This window comes from Molossus molossus, unplaced genomic scaffold, assembly GCF_014108415.1.
Source record: "Molossus molossus isolate mMolMol1 unplaced genomic scaffold, mMolMol1.p scaffold_m16_p_4, whole genome shotgun sequence".
Lineage (NCBI taxonomy): Eukaryota > Metazoa > Chordata > Mammalia > Chiroptera > Molossidae > Molossus > Molossus molossus.
The window spans coordinates 58,761,465-58,777,177 of record NW_023425377.1 but is presented as its reverse complement, the minus strand read 5'-3'; the positions used below and the strand labels follow the sequence as shown (position 1 = coordinate 58,777,177).

At 40.9% G+C, this 15,713-nt stretch overlaps 1 protein-coding gene across 7 annotated transcripts in view; it reads right to left on the bottom strand.

Moving 5' to 3' along the window:
- Positions 1-15,713, bottom strand: part of EBF2 (EBF transcription factor 2) — a 198,180-nt gene that overhangs the window by 25,950 nt on the left and 156,517 nt on the right. The gene's annotated exons all lie outside the window — the stretch shown is intronic.

Here is a 15,713-nt window from a genome sequence, read left to right as displayed (position 1 = left end):
TAACCAAGTGCACTTTGGAAGTAAAAATCACGAAGTCAAAACTGTTTAGTTAATACAAAATTGTAAGAGGAAAAGTCAGTTAATCTTTCAAGTGTTCAACTCCAGATTGGTGGACAAATTTTACTTAAACTGACTTCCCACTGGCCAGTTGTTTTTGCATCCTATAGATTCAGCCTCATCTTAAATCCCATATTCCCTTCCCCAGCTCCCTGGTGTTCTCTCTTTTCTGTCCTGGTGTGAGCCAAGTAAACCTCAATTAGCTACTGAGGTGCCCAAGACCATCACCAAGACTGTCTCTGAGGGCCAACCAGATCATTAACTGCCATCATCACTGTGAATTTACAACCTCTCACACCACATGGAGTGTGGGGGCTGTGAGCCCTGCCAACCCCTTGCCTGACAGGGACTCAGAGAAATGCTAGCAAGGCAAAAACAGTAAATTAAAAATACACTTCAATCTATAGGCTCTATTTATCTATGTCTTTCTTTAGTAACATAACATTAAGGTAAAAGGTCATATCCCCACTGAAATATAATTTATATTTACCTTTTATTAAATAATTATGGCATGGAATGAAGTTAAATATTACAGAAGGTAATCAAGGGGGAATTCAATAGAGAAAACTCAGACATGAGAATTTCGTCTTTGCTATACATAGAATGTCTTAATCCTCCACTGGGAGTCATTCGGGTTTGCTTAAGGAGTTTAATAATACACATTTCAACTGCCACAGAATCTAAATCCCATTTGGATCAGCCTTGGAAAAACTTTCATCAATACCTTGAGATTTCATAATATTTCTCCTGAGAGCCTGGGTCTTCTGTGTCATTTTTCATTTGATTGTGGGTATAAGATATAAGGTTCCTTACATATCTTGGACCCAACAAATACATGTAAACTATGAGCAATGTGAGAAGGGATTCTTGTATAAGTAAATAGTATTTAACTAAAAATATCTACTGGGAACCACCATTTAAAAAATAATAAAAGCTGGCTGGTGCTCAATATTAATTTTCCCAAAGGGTTGGTGAAATGTATAGATTCTAAATGATAATTTTTCTTTCCTTAAGAAGAGGCACAAAGACCAGATAATGCTTACTCCAGCTTTTGTCTTCCTTCTGTTTCCTAAAAATACAGGGGACACTGGCCAACATGGAAAGGGAACTCTTTTGTTAAAGTTCTGGTAAGTTCTGATAAAGAGAGCATTGATATTGCAGGCAGGCAGTCACTCATACCCTTGACCAATAGGAGTACTGATCACTGAGATGGCGTCATCAAAGGCTGATGGAGTTCTTGTGCAGAAATTTGAGAGGAAATAACTAAGATGATGGAGTGAGGGAAGATCTGAGTGCTCAGCTGGGCTACAACACTGGGATGTAGACCTAGGATTCAGCTTTTCTCACTAGTAAGCCTCCAACTGAAGCCTAGGGTCACCGTGGAGTTCATGGATGGCCCATCAAGAGATCCATAAAGGTCTAGAAAGTCTGAGCCCAGCTGTGTGTTTGCACATACACGCATTCATCTGTAGCAAAGGATCTTCACTTTTATCAGAAGAGCAGAGAGCCCACAGACTCCAGCCCACAGAACTAGAGGATCTGTTCAATCCTAATTCTAAATCATAGTCTTCTCTAAGAATAAAGAAAATAATGTGACAAAGCCTGCTTAAGAAAGCTAAAATATGTGACAGCCAGATAAGCACCAAATCAGAAGATGGACTCTGACATGCCAGCAGAGGGGAAAACACACACCAGGAACACCTTTCCATGTGACTCTGGTCAAAGGCAGTCACTCTGTTGTCAAAACAGGAATGTGTAAAAAAAATAGTCCACTTTTAGGGGAGGAACTTAGATATACATACATTAGTTCCTGCTCTCATGGCACTTTAGGACTTCTCCACTCTGCTTTTCCCTCATAGTGTCTTTGTCTTCAAGAGGCTTTGATCCTACAAATTAATTCCATGACATCTGCTTTCTCTGTGTTTTCATTTGGTTCCTTTCTCTCTCATGCCACTTACTCCCAAATTCCTCCTCCAGTCATCTACCTTCTGCCCTACTTTTAATGTGTCCAACATTCATAGGCTACATTCAATTAACATTTTGATGCTCCCAAGTTACAATTTTTTATAGCATTTGATGGCGTGGTGGAGATAAAGCAAACATGGCCTGGGTTGTCTTAGTTCCAGACCCTGACCAACGATGCCACATTCAAGGCCAGGGGAACTTTGGTTTATTTCTTTGCAAAGACAAAACATTGGGCTAAATGGCCTCTAAGACCCCTTGTAAGTTCTTGCATTATATGATTCCAAGACTATTATTTACTTGATGCAGTGAAATTCTTCTTTGAGAAGTGTAGATGCATGGAGTTGAAGCCATAGGCTGTTGAATTAAGTTGTCTTTAACGTTTGATACATTAAAATCTCTCCCTACATCCATTCGTTTCCATGTAGCAAAAGTTCAGTTTCACCAATTAAAAAAAGAAGGGGACAAAAATAATATAGAAACACATTATTAAGAGGTGGTGCCTGCCTTTGTGGATACAGGATTGAGAATACGAGGTGAGAACCAGCAGTGCACAAGTGAAAGATTAGACAGAAGCCTTTGATATTTAATTTTAAATGAAATATTAATTTAATATTTAATTACGCTTTGGTTTCAGGAAAAACTGCAGCAGCAAGACAGGTTGTTTGAAGAAGGGAGTAATATACATGGTTAAGGAGACAACTGTAAAAATTAAAGATAAATTTCAAGAGTAAATCTAAATGCCACAATGGAGCAGTTATGAATATGCTCATGTGCTCTGTAATGTGTATTTAGAATATTATAACTGAGAACACCAGACCATTAAGGGGCTGAGATGTCTCTAGTGAAACAGCAGCCCCCTGCTCTGGGGCCGCCAACGGAGACATTTCTCAGACTCAGCTAACTGGCAGATCTGGATTTCACAAGAAGTGGGATGGAGGCAACTCGAGTAAAACTACAGGCTACCAGGAGGGCCACCGATTCACCTGTTTCCAGTGTGAACAGGGAACAGTTGTACTCGAGCCAGTTTTTGATGTTTGAATTGGGCATTTTTAACTAAAAATTAGATTCATATCTTAAATTGATTTTTTTCCCAGGATAATGCTATAAGGAAAAAAAAAGAAATGTGAAGGGGATGAGCCATTCACATTGTCCATCCAGCTTGCACATCTGTGCTGTGCAGCTTTGGGAAAAGGGGACCCCACACCCTACGCCAAGTCCTGGGGATGAGGCTGTTAAGGCTATGATTTGGGGGGTTGGGAAAAATCTAGGCCTCCCATTTCTCCTCCAAATTGTTGCCTATTCTTGGCCATTTTCTCTTTGATTAATACTTTTGCCCAATAATGAAAAGGGGGGAGGTAATCAAATGCATTTGTTCGTGCTAAAGTAAAAGATAAGACGTGCTCTGGGGGAGGGGTAATTTGACATGAATTCTTTAGCTTCTCAGCATGTCTCTATTAGCCAGGGGTGTAGGCCAACTTTGAAATTCAACCACACACCTCGAAAAGCAGGTCCTCTGTGTGCACCTGGGCCAGCTGGTTCCAGTGGGTCTCCTACTGCTTTCATCTTCCCTTAAAAATTCGCTTCTCTTTCACCCCACCTGCAGACCCCAAGTCCTCAGGCTGCATTGGCTATCACCTTCAAAACCACAATTTATAAGTACAGCATAGAGAATATAGTCAATAATGATGAAATAATTATGTATGCTGTCAGATGAGTAGACTTATTGGAGTGATCACTTAATAAGGTATAGAAATGTCTAACTACTATGTGGTACACCTAAAACTAATATAATGTTGTGTCAACTGTGATTTAAAAATAAATTTAAAATAAGAACTGGCTTCTAACCTAGACCCAGACATTAAGAGCACAATGTGGCAGGGATTTGAAAAAGAACTCACATTCTACAGAAGAGAAGACATGCAAAAAAGCCCACCCTTGATCAAACAGAGGTGAGGAGGAAGCCACCCCTGAAACTGTTTCTCTGACAAATGTTCTCAATGGTGAATTCTGCTTTTATCTTTATATTTATATACATTTGCATACCTATATAATTTCACCTTCTCAGTGAAATAAATATTTTCTTGTTTTTGATTAGAAAATTTAAGTGAAGAATGGTTAAATGATTTGCCAGAAAGTTGGGACTCAAATCCAGGCCTCTAAACAGTGTCACTCACTGTCGTCTGCCCCAGTGCTAAGATCTCTCAAGATTAATAACAAAGTGTACTCTGTACTCTTCGTTCTGCGACTTCAGTTATTCATGGAAAAGATAACTTCCAAGACTTCTAAGGAATTTAAAGCCCTTCATAGGCTCTAAGCCTATCATATCCACTGAAACAGAAATACTCCACTCTGCGATCTGGACACCAGGGCACAGTGCAGCATCCCCTGTGCCCTCCCAGCTCCTGGCCAGGCCCCGCTGTGCACTTCCACAGAGTAGCAGTCAGAGAGCCGAAGCCAGGGCATTTGCCAAGTAAAACTACCAGATGAGGCCAAACACATGGCCTTGGTGTAATTTTCTTTTACTGTACGAATGGTATTGGTACGTAGCACAGATTAGTGGTTAAGAACGCAATTTTGGAATGAGACAGCTAGGATTGGACCTAACGTGGTGACCTTAGGCAGCGGGATTCTCATCTATAAGGTTAAGATACTAATAGAACCAGCATAATGGGGTAAAGGTGATGAATACAGGAGCTCATAAGACAGGGCCTGGCCCTACATCTCAAAGGATGACAGGTGTGATTACTGAATCATTGTCACCATTTTTTTTTTCTTCTTAGTTCTATTTAATGATAGAACTTATGCAAAACTTCTTAACCAGGAGACAAACGTTTAGCCCAGGTTCTGAAAAGAACCACAGGAACAATACTGAAAAACTGTGCTCATCTACACCCATGTCCCCAGTGGCCTGCCATCAGCTCACATGGTATGGCTTTGCACAGGTTTCGGTGGATGGTGCAGATTTTAAAATAACTGATAATAGCAATTCCACTCCAAATGCCATGCTCTAAACATCCTCTCAAGACAGCCATGAAGTACCTGCACAACCAATAACCATGGCCCCATTGATGTCCCCACCAGAATCATTTTTTTGCACTTTTCTCTGTGGAAAAATCTGTGAGGGTTGGAGAGAACCTCCTGCCCCTTAAGCCTCAGCTGGCAAACTGCCTCTAAGTCCCAAACCAGGCAGAGGCAATTGGACCTTTCCTGATGAGCCATATTCTCCTGTGGATCTCTCAATTCCGCAGCAGCAAGCTGCACTTTAGCAAATCGTAGTTGGAAAAAAATAGACCTGCAAAGTCACATGTGTGAAGAAAATGTGTTGTTATCAGAGACTTGATGTTGTTTATACTGTTCTTGGCAACAACAACCATGGGGAGCTGATTACTGCATTTTGGCTAATTATACTAGGAAAGCTATGTTTAATAGGCTTGGGTTTATTATGGTGGTGTGTCCTTGGATACAGGAACCATCAGCATTTGGGTCATGGACCAAAAGATGTGTGTGTGTGTGTGTGTGTGGGGGGGGTGTTGGAAATGAGGAAGGGGAGGTTCTCTGGAGGCTCTTTTCCCTCCTACTTTTTGAGTCTCCTGCTAGAAAGTCTACCTGAGACTAAATACTATTATGTTCATGATGCAGTGACTTAGACTCGTAAGAAGTGCCCCATGTTGTGGAGTGCCTTACAAGCCAGAAAGTCTCTGCAGCAGCCTGATGAACAGGACTCAGGTTTCCCAAACTCATTTTTTTGTTTAAAATACAGATTCCGGAGTCTCCCAGAAGAGCACGAGTCGGTATATCTGGAATGGGGCCAAGCATGATTCTCAAGCTTAGCCGAATTAGGGAAACACCTCTGGGTAATAGTATAATTAGTGTCAGAGCTTTGCAGAGGAAGAAAAAAGGCTTGGAGATGCTAGGGGACCTGACAAAAAAACAAGTCATCGATGACATGGCTGGCATCTGAAAGCAGGTCTCTGGCCAGGTCCAGTGTGTCTCCTCTTAGACCCACCCCTCCCTGCATGTTCACTCTGCCCTCACTATGGTGCCCTAGGCTTCAAGATTTTATTTTCCTCTGCAATCAAGACTATATGTTCCACCTCACCACCGGAGCTGAGGAGCTGAGAATTTTGTCTCAGCCCATGGTGGTCTCAGACGCACCATTCTGCAGCTAAACACTGGATGCGATACCAGAGGAGTTGATCTCCCAAGAAGCTGAGAATGTGCGCACAGAGGCCAGGCTGGCTGGAACCCCAAAAGGCTTCTGTGTGTCACCTGGGGAAGAGGCTGTGGTTCTCCAGGTTGCTGAGGTTGGCCACAACTTTGAGGTGGAGCAGGCCATCTTCAGTCAGCTGGGAAACCAGTGCCTTTCCAGCCATTGGACTAAGATTCCCAACGGGTTGTAAATTAGCTTTCCAGGTTGGTGGCTGCTGGTTGAGCAGACAAGACAAGAGACCACCAATCCATTTCAGGTGGTATCTGAATCCCTCGATGAATAACATCGGCCTCTTGTCTCCACCAACCCGAGTTGTACTAGGCCCAACAACTTCAAGGTGGGAGTTTTTTTAGAGACAGTGACAGCCTCTTGAGACATCTGAACCATGTATTTCTGTTTTTCTTTTTTTCCGCTGATTGAGAGAATATGCTCCTGTGTCTCACCCTTCTTACCCCTAAAAGCCCCTCAGGTCCTTCCTTCTCAAAACAGCCTCTGGAAGAAGCCCCACTTCTTTCCTGGCTGGAAATACATTCTTTGTACCTATAGAATCAAGTTTAACCATATGTGCTGTTTCAGTATTTAAACATGTGTTGTATTAATTTTTACATCATATTTTCTTCATTTATTTTTTAATTAAAAATTAATTTCATTAGACAATAATAAATACAGTTGAGACTTGTTCAACATGGGTTTGAATTGCACAGATCCACTTACACATAGATTTTTAAAAACAAATATACAGTCAGCTCTCCATATCCATGGGTTTGCATCCACAGATTCAAACAACCATGGTTAGAAAACAGTATTTTGGATCCATGGTTGGGAAACTGCGGGTGTGGAGGGCCAACTGCATCGTTGTTCTATGTCATTTTATATAAGGGCTTTGAGCATCCTGGAATTTTCATATCCATGGGGGTCCTGGAACCAACCATCAGCAGATACCAAGAGGTGACTAAAGTTTGATGTGGATTTTCAACTGTGTTAGGGGTCTGTGTCTCCAACCCCATATTGGTCAAGGCTCAATGTATAAGTAAGCCAAATAAAAAAAATTAAGAAATAATACCAATATCTAAAACCCATCACTGTGAACATCTTGGTATGCAGGCTTCCATACCTTTCTTGTTTTTTTCCTGCAACTATTTGTATATATATAAATTGGGCCATACTGTGCATACAGTTTTTAAGTTTTTTTCCTTAAAAAACAAAACAAAATACCTATATTATAGACATCTTTCATATAACTAAATATTCACCTACAGCACTACCTTTAATGTCTATAAAGTATTTCAGTGAAAGGATGTCCTATTATTCATTTAATAAGTCTCCTAATGAACACTAAGGAGGTTTTCTATTTTTCACTACTATAAACTGTGCTCTAATAAACTGCCTTCAGGAAGACTCATTTATTTCCTTAGTAGATGCTCCTGAAAGTAGAATTGTTGGGTCAAAGGGCACATACATTTTTTTAGGGCTCCTGACATGAAAGCACTTCCCAGGAGCCATCTACCTTCTTACAGTAGTGTTAGAAAGGTTCCACTTCTAATTTTGCCAATTTGGCTATTTTTGTTTCAAAAAAAATCTTTGCCAAATTGCTAGGGGGAACCTGTGCTTAGGAGATTGCTTAATTGGCATTTATTTGCTTATTAATGTGGTTGAGATTTTTTAAAAATGTTATTGCTTAATTGTATCCTTCCTGACATAACTCCTATTATTCTTTGCTAGCTTTTAATTAAAGATAGTTTTCTTTTTCTCCTTAATTTGTAATATAGCTAACATTTACCTCTTTATCTACAATGCATACATAATATAGTGGGTAAAAAATAGTAGGCATAAAATAAACTTTTGCTGAGCAAATAAATAAATCGTTTTACACATAAGTTTAAAATTTTCTTTTTATGTACTCACACATTTATGCTTGATGGTTTCTGTATAAGACTGACAAGGCTTAAGTTTACAATTTTTTAAAAAATGTCTACATTTTCTTTTTAATCCTCACCTGAGGATATTCAGATAGAGTGGGAGGAAGGGGGGAAGGAGAGAGAGAGAGAGAGAGAGACATTGACCAGCTACCTCCCACACCACCCCGACCACAGCAGGAGATGAACTGCAACTAAGGTACGTGCCCTTGCTGGAATTGAACCCACAACTCATTGGTCCACAGGCTGACACTCTAACTGTTGAATCAAACCGGCCAAGGTAAAAGATGTCTACATTTTTAACTAAAACTATTTAATTCACATATGTTTCAGTTATGATATAAACTTAGATATGTAACTTTTTATCAATGTTTAACCAGTTAGCCCAACACCATTTGTGAACATCCCATCTTCTTCACACAGACCTGAAATGGTTCCTCACCTATACTGATACTTGTGTGTGTACACTATTGATGTGTACACAGACTATTTATTTATTTATTGAATCCTCACCAGAGGATATGTTTTTATTTTTTTTTATTTTTAGAGAGGAAGTGGGGTGTGGAGAGAGAGAGAAACATCAATGTGAGAAACATCCATCGGTTGCCTCCCACATGTGTCCCGACTAGGAATTGAAGATGCAGCCTAAAGATGTGGCCTGGCCAGTAATCAAACCCACAAACTTTTGGTGTACAGGGCAATGCCCCAACAACTGAACCACCCATCCGGGGCTACAAACTATTTATTTTTAAATGTTCTTTTCTGCTGCATGACATTTCTATATGTTCCTACAAAGTCCTGTATTCTTTTGATTACTGAAACTTAAAATTGGTTTTAATGTCTGGTAGGGCAAGGCCCTTTCATTTTTCAAACTGAGAAGTCCTATTTTAGCACCTTGGTACACTTTTATAAAGTTTCCCCAAACATTTCTTGGGTACTTTGATTGGCATTGTGTTAAGTTTATTCATTAATTGACATCTTTACAAATTAATTCTTCCCACCTCTCCTCCAGGTGGAAGGACTTTGTCCTTCCTCTGAACTCCTTTTAGCACTTTATATGTTTTTTTAAAATCACTTTCTAAACTATACCCACCCAATTTTTCAAACCTGAAACCCGAGAGTCTTCCCCTCCCCTCCTTTCCCCAACATTTACCCCAGCCAATCAATCATCAAGTCCCGTCAATGCTACCTCCTAAATTTCATCCACTTCAGCTTGTCCCCACTATTAGCACTCTGGTCCAAGCTGCCATCATTTCTGGCTAGGGCCACCACACTGGCCTCCAACTGACCTCCCTGAATCTTTCCTGGCTTCAAAGCCATTCTTTACACTGCAGCCAGAATAATCTTTTAAAAGGCAACTCTGATCACAGCACTCCCAAGTTTTTTTTTAAATTTTTGTTTCTTTATTGATTTTTAAAGAGAGAGGGAGAGACAGAAACATTGATGAGAGAGAATATCTACTGGCTGCCTCCTGCATGCCACCCACTGGGGATTGGGCCCACAACCTGGGCTTGTGCCCTGACCGAGAATCGAACCGGTGACCTCTTGGTGCATGGGTCAACACTCACCAGCCAGGCGCACTCCCCAGTTTTAAAATACTCCAATGTCTCCCCATGTTTTCATAAGGATTGAAGACATTCTTAATACCCATTAGGGGTAGAACCAAACAAGCAGCCCCAACCCTCCCTTCTAGCTTGAACCCAACCTCTCTTTAACTCATTCTCTCTGTCCTGTTCATAATGGCCATCAAATATATTCCATGTTCTTTTCCACCCCAAGACCTTTGCATGTACTGTTTTCTGTACCTGGACTGTTCTTAGTCTTCCCATCTCAGTTTAAGAAGGTTAAATTTCCTTGGCATATATCCACAGCATTTAACACAATTTCAATCCTATTAACACTTGTAATTTCTTGTTCAAGTCAGTCTTCAAGATAAGACTAATAGAAATAACAAAAATAATATAATAATAAACACCTTTTGAATAATAAGATCTAGTTATTCTCTATCCCAGATGCTTTCCATGCAGAGGTGTTCTAGAGCTGGCTTGTGAGGGCAGGCTGTTAAATTCTCAGGAATTTTGTGAGCTGGTTGATGTCATACTGGTAGCTTGAAATTAGCCATGGGGAGAGTATTTGCACCACGAAAATCAGCAAATGCTACAAACCAATGTTACCCCACCTCACCTTCTGCCTGGAGAGCTGGTTGTTAAACCTTTACCAGCACACCACTGTTCCTGTGCACTACATTATTTAGTCCTCACCACAGCTCTGTGAGGTAGGTAGCCTATTTGCTACATGGGAAACTAAGAGGTTAAGTCACTTATGCAAGAGTTAACAATTATTTAAAGGCAAGGAGAGCTGCGGGTGCAGGCAATGTGACCCTAGGCTTAGAGCATGAGCAAATTGTAAGCAAGTCACTTCTCCCTAGGCCTCATTTTCCTCAACTGCAAAAGAGGGAGTTTAATCAGATGATCTTCCTGCTCCCTGCTCCCTACTCTCTGCCCAGTGCTCTGACAACTCTTTTTGCTTTTGCATCTCTTATGAGACTCAACCCAGTCATTGCAATCTACAAGTACCCAGCTCCCCCTTCTAGAACTGAGCTGTTGATACAGGCATACTGATATGATTGATTTTGTGCCTTGTGCATAATTTGGAGCTTATGTTTATTCAACAAACATATGAATTATATTGATAGCTGGATCTTACCTTCAGAGATTTAAATCTGATTGGTCCAGGGTCCAGCCTGGGCATTGGCGATTTAAAGTGAAGCCTTGGGTGAGAACCCCTGCTTTCAGAAAAAGTTAACACATGTATACACACACATACATGTGCTCGCGCGCACACACATACACAAATGCATACAACACTTGGCTCTAGATGTCTATGGTCTTACTGAGTATCAAGACTGTGTTATCTCAGAAGAAAGTTGAGGATTAGTTGCATCATGATTGGTATCAGTCTTACCCATCCCCTCTCAGGTCAGACCTGTCATCCATGTATAGTGAGTGTATTTGGGAAAACAGAGGTGCTGGAGTTCTATATGTGGAAAGCATCCTGGAGTGAGACCTGTTCCTCACCCGACTTCAGGGACAGCCCATGCTTCTCGTGTCCTCCTACCTTACCAACTACTTCTTACTCTCCTTCACAGACTCTTCCTTATCATCCTGAGCCCTACACATTGGTGCTGCTGAAGGCCCATCTGGATTTCTTCCATCCTGTATTCACACCCCCTTCCATGGCCATCTCCTCCAACTATCCCTCATTAATATCTAACCAGACATTGAAGCTTACACAAGAATAGAAGGCTGAGTCCAAATGAGAGAATATAATATAAAATAATATTATTAGAAATTCATAATATGCCTGATATATTTTCTTGGTTTATACATGGCTTTCTCCATACCCCTAGTTTCTCTTTCAAATTATAATATCCTGGTTTTAGTTTTTCCAGGTCTCCATGGCTGCACAACCCTGCCCCCCACCCCAGACATATCAGTCTTTATGTCAACCACTCATTTTTTTTTTTTCAAGATAACCCTTTTGAGTTACTTTCCCTTGCATGGGAACCCTGTCATCTTATATCTTGCCAAATCAAGTCAAAACACCCAAAGATATTTTTTGTTCATTTTTATTTTTTCAAATTATGGTAAAATACGCATAGAATTACCATCTTAAACTTTTTCTAAATATATAGTTTAATAGCATTCAGTACATTCACATTTTGTTGTGTAATTAATTTCCAGAACTCGTTTTATCTTGCGAAACTAAAATTTTGTATTCATTAAACAACTTCCATTTTCCCTAATCCTCAACACCTAAAAACCACTATTCAACTTTCCATCTCTATGAATTTGATTACTCTTGGTACTATGCAGGGCTTTTAAGCTGTTTTATAGTTTCCCTTCTTCCTGTGCCAAGATCAGCTAAGCTAAGTTCTGGTTTAAGTTCTACCCAAATACATTGCCAACTGCACCCTCTGGGCCTTTGCACATGAGTTTCGAATAGTTGAAACATTCTTCCTTCTCTTTTCCTATCTCAATCCTTCCCATTCTTGAAAGTGTTTGCTTCCTCCTTGAAATTTCATCCTACTCTTCATGTCCACACTAAACTCTCTTTTCTTGGAACTTATATTCCATTCACTGGAAATACCAGACATTTTGAATATTCTAGAAATTTGTCCATTTCGCTTAGATTGTCAAATTTGTTGCCATATAGTTGTTCATAGTAGTTGTTAATGATCTTTTGTATTTCCGTGGTGTTGGTTGTTACTTCTCCTCTTTCATTTCTGATTTTGTGTATTTGGGTTCTCTCTCTTTGTTTCTTGGTGAGTCTAGCTAAGGGTCCATCAGTCTTGTTTATCTTTTCGAAAAACCAGCTCTTTGTTTCATTGATCCTTTGAATTGTTTTTTTGGTCTCTATGTCATTTATTTCTGCTCTGATCTTTACTATTTCCTTCCTTCTACTTGCTCTGGGGTTTTCTTTTTGTTTGCTTTCTAATTCTTTAAGTTGTGAGGTTAGACAGTCAATTAGAAATTTTTCTTGTTTTTTGAGGTAGGCCTGTAGTGCTATGAACTTCCCTCTCAGAACTGCTTTCGCTGCATCCCATAGATTTTGTGTTGTTGTGTGTTCATTTTCATTGGTTTCCAGGAAGTTTTTAATTTCTTCCTTGATCTCCTCGGTGACCCATTCATTGTTTAATAACATGCTATTTAGCCTCCATGTGTTGAAATGTCTTTGCATGTTCTTGTTGCAATGGATTTCTAGTTTCATGCCATTGTGATCTGAGAAGATGCTTGATATGATTTCAATCTTCTTGAACGTGTAGAGATTTAGTTTGTGTCCTATTATGTGGTCTATCTTTGAGAATGTCCCATGTGCACTTGAGAAGAATGTGTATTCTGTACTTTTGGGGTGTAATTCTCTGTAGATATCTATTAAATCCATTTGGTCTAGTGCTTCATTTAGAGTCTCTATTTCCTTGCTAATTTTTTGCCTAGAGGATCTATCCAGTGCTGTCAACGGGGTGTTGAAGTCCCCTGCTATGATTGTATTGTTGTCGATTTCTCCTTGGAAGTCCTCCAGAAGATTTTTAATATATGTTGGTGCTCCTATATTGGGTGCATATATGTTTATCAAGGTTATATCTTCCTGTTGGATAGATCCTTTCAATATTATGTAGTGGCCTTCTTTGTCTCTAGTTATGGTCTTCATTTTGAAATCTATTTTATCAGATATGAGAATTGCTACCCCAGCTTTTTTTTGCTTTCCATTTGCTTGGAAAATTTTTTTCCATCCCTTCACTTTCAACCTATGTGAGTCTTTTGTTGAGAGGTGGGTCTCTTGTAAACAACATATAGATGAGTCAGGCTTTCTTATCCAATCAGCTACTCTGTGTCTTTTTATGGGAGCATTCAATCCATTTACGTTTAAGGTGATTATTGATATGTACTTATTTATTGCCATTTTTGTTTAGTGTGGTTCTATTTTTCTTCCCATTTCTACTGCTAATTACAGCAGTCCTTTTAACATTTCTTGCAATGCTGGTTTGGTGCTAATGTATTCCCTTAGCCTTTTTTTTTGTCTGGGAAGCTCTTTATTTGATCTTCTATTTTTTTTTTTTTTTATCCTCACCCGAGGACATTTTTTGTTCAGGTAGAGTGGGAGGGAGAGAGAGGGAGGGAGGGAGAGAGAGAGAGAGAGAGAGAGAGAGAGAGAGAAACATCGATGTGAAAGGGACACATCGAGTGGCTGCCACCCGCACGACCGACCAGGGCCGGGGACAAACTGCAACCAAGGTACATGCCCTTAGCGGGAACCGAACCCGGGTCTCTCAGGACCGCAGGCTGATGCTCTAACCGCTGAGCCAAACCGGCCAGGGCTGATCTTCTATTTTGAATGATAGCCTTGCTGGGTAGAGTAGTCTTGGATTCAGATTCTTGTTTTTCATGACTTTGATTACTTCATGCCATTCTCTTCTGGCCTGTAGTGTTTCTTGTGAGAAGTCAGCTGAGAGCCTTATGGGGTTCCCTTTGTAGGTAACCTGTTGCTTATCTCTTGCTGCTTTTAGGATTCTCTCTTTGTCTTTAATTTGTGGCATTTTAATTACTATGTGTCTTGGTGCGGGCCTGTTTGGGTTCTTCTTACTTGGGACTTTCTGTGCTTCTTGAACTTGAATGCCTTCTTCCTTCACCAAATTAGGGAAGTTTTCTCTCACTATTTTTTTGAATATATTCTCTATTCCTTGTTCATTTTCTTCTTCTTCGGGGACTCCTATAATGCGAATATTATTACGTTTCCAGTTGTCCCATAGTTCTCTTAAGCTGTCTTCCTGTTTTTTAATAGTTTTTTCCTTTTGTTTTTCTGATTGGTTGATTTTTTCTACCCTGTCTTCTAATTCACTGATCCGGTCCTCAGCTTCCCCTACTCTGCTTTTTAAACCTTCCAATGTGTTTTTCATTTCTGATACGTCATTTTTTATCTCTTCTTGTTGGTTTTTAATTTCCATTTGGCTTATTTTCAGTGTCTCTATGTCCTTACTCATGCTGTTCAGCTTCCTCAAGATCATGGCTCTGAATTCTAGCTCTGTTAACATGCCTAATTGCTCCATATTGATCTCATCTTTGGTGGAGGTCTCTTGCTCTTTCATTTGGCTTCTGTTTCTGTGTTTCACCATTTTGGCTATCACTGTAGGCTTTGGAGCCTGTCAAGTTTTCCCTGTGGGTGTTGGTGTTCTGCTGTTTGTGGCTCCCTCTCCTGGGTTTAGATGAGCGAGGGAGGACCCATGTTGAACACCACTGTCAAGTCTTACTTTCCTGATTAAAGTTGCCAGCCCAGGAAAGGTACTGTTGTCCTCTAGCTTTTTCCTGGAGGCTAGCAGTCTAGGTTACTTGATGAGTTTTGGGTTGTCAGTTGATTGAAAAGTTCCCTCAGGTTCTTAGCACAAGGGGATTTCCCGAGAGTGGGGCAGATGCTGGTTGTTAGTGAGCCTCAATTAGCACTTCAATGGCCCACAGGGTGGGGTTGGATCTCCAAGGGAGGGGCTGCTGCCTCTCTCAGAGCCCTGGGAAGGAGCAATGTGGCCACCGTCCTGAGTGGCTGCAGTTAGCCAAAGCTCTGAGCGCCCTCCAAACCCCGAGTGTCCCAACACAGTTCCAGTCCAGTCCGCCCTCCCTCTGCTGGAGCCCAAGGTGAGTGGCTGTGGCTGTTTCAGCCTCTGTCCCGGCTGCGCTGTGGAGCCGCCTGGGAGTGTAACCCGCGGGCGCCTCTCCCAGCTGAGGCCGCTGCCGAACTGCCGACCGTGGGCTCCCAGCCCCGTCTTGCGCCTTCGCAAGCCTACCGGGATGGAGTCAGTGTCCCTCGTTGTATGGTCCTCGCAAGCTGCTTTTCTGTTGGTTTTTCCCGTCGATTTGTCTGTGTTATAGTTGTAATTCCAGTTTGGTTCTGGGAGACGGTCTGTGTAGCTCCGTTCACTCTGCCGCCATTTTTCCTCCGCCCCCTGAATATTCTAATTCTCTAGCTGTTCTGTGCAAAATACCACTGCCTCCTCCAAAAATCCTGAACTTCAA